The sequence below is a fragment of the Seriola dumerili genome, unplaced genomic scaffold (assembly GCF_002260705.1).
Source record: "Seriola dumerili isolate Sdu_G_001 unplaced genomic scaffold, Sdu_1.0 BDQW01000149.1, whole genome shotgun sequence".
In the NCBI taxonomy this organism is placed as follows: Eukaryota; Metazoa; Chordata; class Actinopteri; order Carangiformes; family Carangidae; genus Seriola; species Seriola dumerili.
In genome coordinates this window covers 5,581,829-5,591,362 of record NW_019174404.1, presented here as the reverse complement: position 1 = coordinate 5,591,362, position 9,534 = coordinate 5,581,829, and positions in this window count along the sequence as shown.

Here is a 9,534-nt window from a genome sequence, read left to right as displayed (position 1 = left end):
GGTAAACAAAAATGTCTTTTTGTTTATTCATATATAAATTATTGCGTGATTCATGTGCATTACTGTGGATGATTTGTGCACATCTATAAAAATAGTGCACAGTCCAGAAGCAGTGAAGCTTTCCATCTTTCCATTTAGATACGTGTCATTTTTCTATCTTATATGCATGTTAGATTGTTTGTTTCAGCGTGTATGCATATGGGTGTGTGAGTGTGTCCAGTGCTGTGGAGCACTGAGCTGTGTGATGAGGCCGTAGAGGCAGTGGGGGTGCAGATGGTGTACTGAGGCCTGAGGACAGTCAGCCTGTCCATGACTCACACTCAGCAAGCCAGCAACTTGCTCTCTCCCTCTGCCATCGCACTCTTTCCTTGGTGGCCCAGAAACTACAATACAACAAGTGTGTGTGTGTGTGTGTGTGTGTGTGTGTGTGTGTGTGTGTGTGTGTGTGTGTGTGTGTGTGTGTGTGTGTGTGTGTGTGACTGCGGGAGGCAACAGAAAATGCGGACTGAGCTGTCTGTATGCATGTGTCTATTTTTGTGACTGTGTGCCTGTGTATATGCCGATATCTGTGTGTGTGTGTGTGTGTGTGTGTATGTGTGTGTGTGTGTGTGTGTGTGTGTGTGTGTGTGTGTGTGACGGTGAGAGCGGCTGTCCGGTTGAAGCTGCTGACATCCTTTTCAGGACAGATTTACCACTGCAGAACAGCACAAAAGCCTTTTGTCCACAGCTCCACTTTTATCTTACTCACTTTGTCACTATCGTTCTACCTACTGCCATCTCACTCGGCTCCTCGAGAACCTTTACACATGGAGGAAGGGGATTTGGGGCTTTGGAGCTTATATCCTGATTTTCTCAGTTTCTTGAATGAGGGATTAGGATTGAAAAGGGTCACAGGAATCGCTTTACTTTCAGTCTGATCGATGTAGGGGGTCGTTTTTCTTAAAAATCAAATATTGATCCCCTATTTTCTCTTAGCATGAAAAGGTTGTCACATTCAAAGAATTGCTTTCTGGTTAGCATACATAGGGACTGACTATATTAACAGTGGACCTCAGCCATTAAAGAGTTCATTCTCTATCAGGGTTCATTGCTGAAATGGTTGAAGAACCCCTGTTTAACAACCCTCTTGAAGGGCTTCACAAATTATAAAAAGGAAACCAAAGTGATGGGTTCATATTCCCATGGTGTAACGGTTGTTAAAATCTTCAGCTTGAGATCTACAGTAAATTAAATTTAGTCTCAAAAGGGCTTATTAAAGCATGTCAGAAATCCTGTCATTTGTCGACCCACCAGACACAGACCTTGTAGTGAGCTCTTTTGGATCCCAAATGATAACCAGCCTTAATGTGCCAGTCAGCGTCTACCGCCACAGCTAGAGGCAAAGACTGACATTTCCAGGAGTCTGGCTTCACTGATGCAGTAGCAGTATTTTCAAAGCTTGTTTCTACTTGGAGGTCCAGGAAAATAAAATCCTTTTTTTTTTTCTTTTTTTTTTTTTATGTACATTTCATCAGTGTGACCAAAATATAGATGGTGATAAATGTCTAACCACCATATCAATTACACTGTTACAGCCCAGCCGGGAGCCTGATATGTTTATAGCGTATGTCGTCACAAGGCCACTGCAGTTTTACAAGAGCTTGATTTTCAAATAGAATGATTCTCGAGATAGTCTTGACATGGTCCATTTTTATTTTCTTACCTGAACTGAGAGGCCACATGAAAACATAGAAAACAAGACTAAGAGTCTACAGCAATGCTATCACTTGTGTGAGCTGTACTTATAGACGCAGCAGTGCTTTGAGCTAAATGCTAAGACCAGCATGCTAACAGGCACACGATGACAATGTTCACATACAGAGGTTATAATGTTTATCATGTTCACCATCTTGGTTTAGCGTGTGTTAGCATGCTAATATTCGCAAATTAGCACTAAACACAAAGTACAGCAGAGGCTGATGGGAATGCCATTAGCTTAGCAGGTGTTTGGTCATAAACCAAAAACATTGAACAATTAAATTTTCAATCTGATGTTGGCATGTGATGACAAGTCTGAAGACCAACAATGTTATTTCAATTCATTGTGACAGGGGCATGATTGTGTGTACCAAATATCAAGGCAATGCATCTAGTAATAAGACATTTCACTCAAACTTACAAATGTCTCGTGGTGCTCGTGGAAAAAGTCAGAGGATAATTGACACCGGTATGATTAATCCTTTACACAGCAATCCATGTAATAGTTGTTGAGATATTTCAGTCTGGTCCAAAGTGGACCAATGGACCAATCAACTGACTGACATTTCCATCACCAGAGCTACATCGCTAGCATAGCTGAAAATTCATGAAACTGAGCCGTAGCACGAGGAAGATAAAATACACAGCTGACAATCTGTAAATAACACTGTTTCTAAAAATTCCCCGAAAGTTGACTTTGCAAAGATGGAAAGCTTTCATGTGACAGCTTCAAGAAAACTCTGCTAAGCAGAGAATGTATGCAAGTCTTTCAGTCCCGCTCACTCCGCTTCTCCAATTATACTTGATATGTCTGTTTGGCTGTCTCCCCTGTCTTTCCTCTGAGAATTGAGGAGATGAAGAACGAAGATGGGAACAATGCACCCCCGCACACCCTTTACCCCACATTCATGGACACACGCAGAAACATATAAACACTTACCTACCCCATTAACATACAGAGCGAAACACTCGCTACAACTCTACGTATGAGGATAAACATCCTTCTGCAGATACACACAGAATCACATACACACTCCCGTGGCTACTTTTGCCCTCACGCTATTTGTCTACATGTGGAGAAAAAGAAGGGGTAACAGTGCGGTGTATTTGAGCATGACTGGGCTGATGTGGCTGTGGCCTTACATGCATGAGTAAGACTGTACAGTGCATGGCTTCAATACCCTACAGGCCCAGCAATGGGTAGTAACACACTGACACAGTTATCCGACCAGACTAATCAGGTCTGGGACTATGTGTGTGTGTACAAGTGTGTAGGAGAACCTTTGTATGTATATGCATGTCTTCTTGTGTAGGTGTGTCCTTTTCGTGCACTTGCTGGGAAGCCTATACAATACTCCATTCTCTTCCACTGCCCTCTCACGTGGATGTGGATTTAATAAATAAAGCACGAGTGTGTGTACGTGCATATTCGTCCAGCTCCTTGAGTGTGTCGTGTCCCGTCACACATCTATGACCTCACATGTGACATAAACACCTCTGTCCCTCTGCGATGGCTTGCTTCTCCTCTACATCTTCTCAAATTCATAAATATCTCTCCTGCCAGAAAAAAACCTGTCAGATGTGTCAGAGTTTTCTATGGAAGCTCTTGGCAGAGGATCATGCTCTCTTACAACCGTCTGACCCAGTTTCAGTCCTCACATCCCCACAGTTAAGATGCTGAGGGATATTATTATGCATTATACACAAAAAAAAACACACACACACAAAAACGCAAACATTTAACCAAGTCTGCATCATTACACATTACAACAAACTTCCCTTGTCACAATGAAATGGTGTGGTACACCAACTCTCCAAATACACACATGCACATATACTGCACTAGCTTGCATAAGTGTTTCTCCAAATCAAGCAATCCAGTATGAAATTAAAAAAAAGACAGTCCCATCGTTAATCCAGTCTAAATCAGTCGGTCTGGGAGCATCAATTTAATGAGTAAATTAGAGTGCTGCCGCTGCGGCACTACACTCATCTGCACTCATGCCTGTGATCCTCCTATTCCATATCAGCTACAAACAGGGGAACAGAGACAAAGACGGAATCTGAATGTAACTGAATGTATCCGACTGTGTCTAAATGTATTTTCTAACCTGGTTGTCATCCTGCATTTATGCATCGTGTTTGGAGTACTGGTTGATGATCAGAGGTCAAAGACCTGAATCAAAGTGTTCAGTGAGTAATAGAAAATGATGACAGAAACAAAGAAGAAACAAAACAATACAAGGAGGGAGGAGTGGAACGAAACCAGTGAATAAAGAGAGAATGAAGAAAGGGAAGAAGATAAGGAGGCGGGTAGGACAAAAAAAATGGTAGATGGGTATAATACACAGAACAAATTATCACAAGTGTGATGTAATAAGAGATGAATTGAATGCATGGGAGAATGAAGGAAGGGTATAATCAAGGGAAAGACACGTGGAGGCAAAAAAGACACCAAAGAAGGTAAGGTAAGGAAGGAGCAAGAGGAACTAATAAAAGAATGAACAAACAAACAAATGTAAGGCACAAAGAGGGAAGAAATAGGAAAAAACAGGGAGGCAAAAACAAGGAAAGAAAGGCAAGGACGGATGTATGGACCGAAAAGCAGGAACAAAGTAAGAATGTAATTGACACAAGGAGGGATGTGCATAAGAAATGATGGTGGGAAAGAAAAGAGAGACTGGATAGATACCAAATAGAAGAATGGCCAAAGTACGAGAGGAAAGTATGCAGCAAGGACAAAAAAAAGGAAGCAAAAAACAGAGAGATGACTAAATGATTGGAAGGTGGAGAGAAAGGTCCTTAAATAGAAATAAAAGAGCTGCCACTCCACTGTGACTCCCCGTTGAGCCTATGAATGGATCACTGGCTTCACCACGACACTCACTGACCTGCATAACAGCAACCAATTAACACGTTGTCACATCTGATGCCAACTTGATCGAGCACCAAAGAGGTGGGAGAGGTGGGGGTGGGGGGTCATGGTGATGGTGTGTATGAGAGAGAAAGAGAGAGACAGATATTGAGAAAGACAGAAGAATAAAATAGAAATACAGCTCCACTGCCACAAGCCAAATATGAGTGAGTGAGTGAGTGAGTGAGTGAGTGAGTGAGTGAGTGTATGCAATGACGGGACAGTAGGTGTGTAACTAATGATGCCGCCTTATAAATGAGGCCGACACATCCGTTCACACTCACACATTTCCATTGTATGACCCTCATTATCCCTGCGGATTTATGTGATGTGCATTTATTTGTGTGCATATTCAAAAGCACAGCCAGATTAAGAGAACAGTATTTTTTTTAAAAATGTATTCAGGACGAGACCGAACGTGCGTGCCTTTCATTATTCATGTCTGGTTTAGTGGCAGTATCCTGCCGCCATGGAGAGAAGTACAAAGAGAAGTAAAAAAAAAAGGAAAAAAAGAAGTGAGGCAGGAAGGGGGAGAGGAGAGAGGAAGGACAACGTGAAAGATGAGGGAAATAGGAGAATTAGATGAGGTAAAAAGGGTCAGAGAGAAACATTATCTTTTGATGTACTTCAGTGAAACAGCTCATTACAAACCAGAGCAACAAAAGTAGAAAAAAATTCTCCAGCTCCCACACACACACACCCACATACAAAGGCACAGCAGCATATGACTGAGAATACAAAACAATCCACAGTAGCCCACAGAGGCGCGATTGACATTATAAAACATACAGTGAGAGACGGGGATGAAGGCAGGTGAGACAGTCAGAAGAAGAAGTGAGAGAATGAAAAGAAAGTGAAACATCTCGGTATTTCTCTGGCCCGGTGCACTGAGGGCATTCCAGGATGGAGGGAACTCTTTATACTCCACCTCCTCCAGGCCTCAAGCTGCCTTTCAGCTCCCTCCCTCAATACTTTGAGTCTCTCCCCTCCCTCTCTCTCCTTTTCCCTCTTATCCATTCACTTTCTCATCACCCCTTCCTCCCCTGCTGTGGATTTGCACCCGCCTCCTCCAAATTCCACTCAGTTATTTTCATTTTGGGTAATTTTTATTCCGCCGATGTTTATTCATGACGAGGTTCTGAGAGAGAGATAAGAAGCCAAGTGCTGAGCTGGCCCCGAGGGCTGCAAGGGCTCCAAGTCAGTCTGTACACACACACAAACACACAACTCAAATGCACATAAACACACACACACACACACACACACACACACACACACACACACACACACACACACAAGCACATGTTTGCATACACGCTCACGTAAGGACACAAACATGCTAACCCTGCCTTAAACAGACACACACCGTTTTTTTGGTTTCTCATCACGTACAAATGGAGGTGTTTAGTCTGTGAAACGCCACTGTCGTTATCAGATTGAGACGGAGCCGGCTGCCTCCCTTCACTGTGTCTGTTTGTCAAGGAGAAAATCTATTTTTTTTTTTTTTCTCTGAGATGTCAGTACCAAAACATGCCTGACCCTCATCTGTCAGCAGTGTTTATCATAATATCATGACAGACACACACACCCCACAAGGGAGGCTGTTTCTCTTCCAAAAAAAAAAGACAACCCCCCCTCCTACCCTCATATGCATAGTTGTGTTTGCATGTTGCCTACTTCCGTGTGTGCAAGTGTGCATGTGTGTGCAGACAGATTTGCAGTTAAAATGGCCAGAGGGAAGACGTGGATGTACTGTGAATAAAGTGAGCAAAAGACACAGAGAAAATGAGGCGTTTGTTTCTCAGAGTGGGTTAAAATCCCTTCTTATTCAGTTTCACGGGTTCCCAAAATCTGCTCAGACACTTTCCTATTTCGGCACCTTTCTCTAAGTCCCCAGACAATACACACCACCCTGATCCCTGTCTGTGTCTCTCTTCTGCACCTTTTCCCACCTCTCCAAATCCTGAGAAGCCAGCGACTGAGCCTGAGATCGTGTCTGGCATGGGGCGTGCCAGTTTGATCACAAAGGTAAAACTCCCTAAAACAACTAGCTGTAACTACACTTTCGGGTTTTAATTCAGGTTCCACAGACAGGCTGCAGTCTGACCATCTGTTAGAAAACCACACAATGTTTTTGAAAAATTTCCTTACTGGTCTACTTTTCCCTACCCTAAAAGGCCTAACGTATTCCAATAGATTAACTCCCATGCCCAGGAGCTCTGATAACCCAGTATGCGCTGATTTGCAGGTGAAAAGACCTTTGACCTGGACATTTTTAGTGTTACATGAATGCCTACAGTACATGACCACCCTTCCAGCCACATTACATGAATACTCTGCAATGTGAAGCAGGTTCTAACTACATATTGAAAGACTACTTGAGTACCTCTGTCAGGGGAAAACACTTCTCTCGTTAGCATGAAACGTCTTGTTGGTGGTCCTGGCCTAACTTCCCAGATATATTGACATCAGTACTTAGTCCCTCAGTGCTGTCCAATTGCAAGCTGGGCAAGGCGCACAAGTAATTAAAATGAAGGCCAGGAATTTTTTTTTTTTTTTTAGTTTTATAGCCATGTCGAAAAGACACTGTTGTCAAGAGCCTGGAGAAATCTACTGCTTGCTCTGCCAAAGACAGAACCACAAAGAACTTAGTGGCTGGAATTCATTTTTACCAGGTTCCCTCAACTATTCAAACGTTTTACTGAGGCGCTTTATGGACTGCTTCAGAAACCGTGCACAGTTCGACGCGGGATTTACGCAGTGGTCATTTCTGAAGGAGAAGGCAGTTCCCACTTTATGTCACACAAGCGGTAAGTATGTATTATTTGTGGATTTGTGATATTTAAGCGGGTCGCCGATGATCTGGTTGCGTTAATACCAAGCAGGGACAACAGCACAAAGATAGAAATGGGTTGTCAATATTGACACGCTATACCTCTCGCTAGCACAGATAAATTACCCACAATTTAACCAATCAGTTCACTTTTCAGTAACTATGAGCACGAAGTGTAAATAATTCAGACTTACCAGCATCTTAAACCAGCAAGCAAGCAAAGCGGTGGTGAAGCGGTTATGATGTCCCTGTTCATTCCTCGATTGTTTATATTCCTTTAGTCCATAAATGCCCAAAGATTTAAAACAAAAAACAAACAAAAAAAGAGTTTTTCATAAAAGTATTCCAAGTTATGGATACTGTCATGTGAAGTCCATTTCAGTCTCTAGAGCGACTTTGTTTGCAGTAATTCTCTCCACATTTCCACCATCTTCTCCCGACGGCCCGGCACTGGGCATGCGTGTTTTCCTGCTCCCGCCAAGCTTGCAAAGGTCGACCGAGTCTATCATCTCGTCGTTCACGATCAAACCGATTGTCCAAGGCTGAACAGACGCCATTTAATAATTGCAACGTTCGTTTACATCTGCGCGAGAAAGCAGGATATGGGCGGAACGCGTAGTTGCCGGGAAACTGACCAATCAGAGCCCAGTGTGGTCTGATTGGTCATCTTCAGGTGTGCCTTAAAGAGCCCTGAGCTCAAACGTAGAAGCAGTATCACATTTATTGCAAAGTAGGTTTTCACATACAAGGAATTTGCTTTGGTGTTTTGGTGCATAGAACAGTAAAAGATATAACAATATGAGAAAATAATGTCTTTTTAGTAACATTGACGCATGTTAATCTAGTAGACACCAAGAATACAACAATGAAGATTAAAATGGCCTTTCTAAAGGAAGTTGTTCCTTGCTACTGCCATCAAGTGCTCGTTGTTATTTAGCACTATATAAATAATGACTTGACTGGACTTAAACTGTGCCTTAAAGCCCAGATAAACCTGATTAAAACCTGATTCTGCAAACAGCTTCTTACCACGAGAAATGGAGTCGTACATGAACATACAATTTTTCTGTCAGCACAGTTTTGTTTTTTTCACATGAGAGATTTCTGTGTCTGTGTTTTTGTTTCTGTGCTCGTTTCACTGATGCAGGTGAGGCTCAGTTGGAAAAATGTCACACTGATCAAACCACACACACACACACACACGTGCACAGTCCTGACCAAGCATTTTGGCTTTGTTTTATGAGTCAAACTCTTAATAAATAATACCAAGGGCAGGGTGTTTTTTCCAGTATTCAACTTTGAAAGCTGCTGGTTTAGACATAAATATTTAATGTTGTAAAGAGAATTTATTTTAAGATTTCAAACCAATTTTGGGGGCTTGGACTGAACAGGAGACTAAAATGTAAACTAGGGATACATTGATCATTTTGTGTATCTTGAGTTGTTGACCTCTCAGTAAATCTCCCTGAATACAGATGTATACTAAAACAGATAAAGCAGAATATGTAATAATATAATGTTAACACTGATGACTCATGTCATTTTAGATATTTAACAAAATTTTCTTGGATATTTAAAAAAAAAAAAAAAAAAACTATTCCTTGGTCTCACAATCACCAGTGAATTTACAGATACAGAAGATTTTCAGACAAGAAAGTTGGAATAAAAAGAACATGTCTGTAACACGAGCACCACCTGCTGGATGTTGGCTGCAGGTGCAACATATTTTGGTTGATCTGAGGATGCCATATGAGTCAGAGAAAAAAAGAGAAAAATCAGTGACAATAAAATACTGCAAAATTATTTTAACATATAAAATTTTCAGTGTGATTGATTCAGTGTTTTTTGGTTTGGTAAAAAAAAAAAAAAAATCAATAAAAGAAAAGCAGACAGCGGAATAGCCCAGCTAAGCTCAGAATCACTGCTTGAGGCTGTGTAGCCATTCAGCCTCAGAGCCTGAGGATATTTACGCAACCGAGTGAAATGCCATCTTCTAAGGAGTCTTGACATTGACCCCCTTCGCCACTAGATGGGGAAGTGGGGCAGCAGA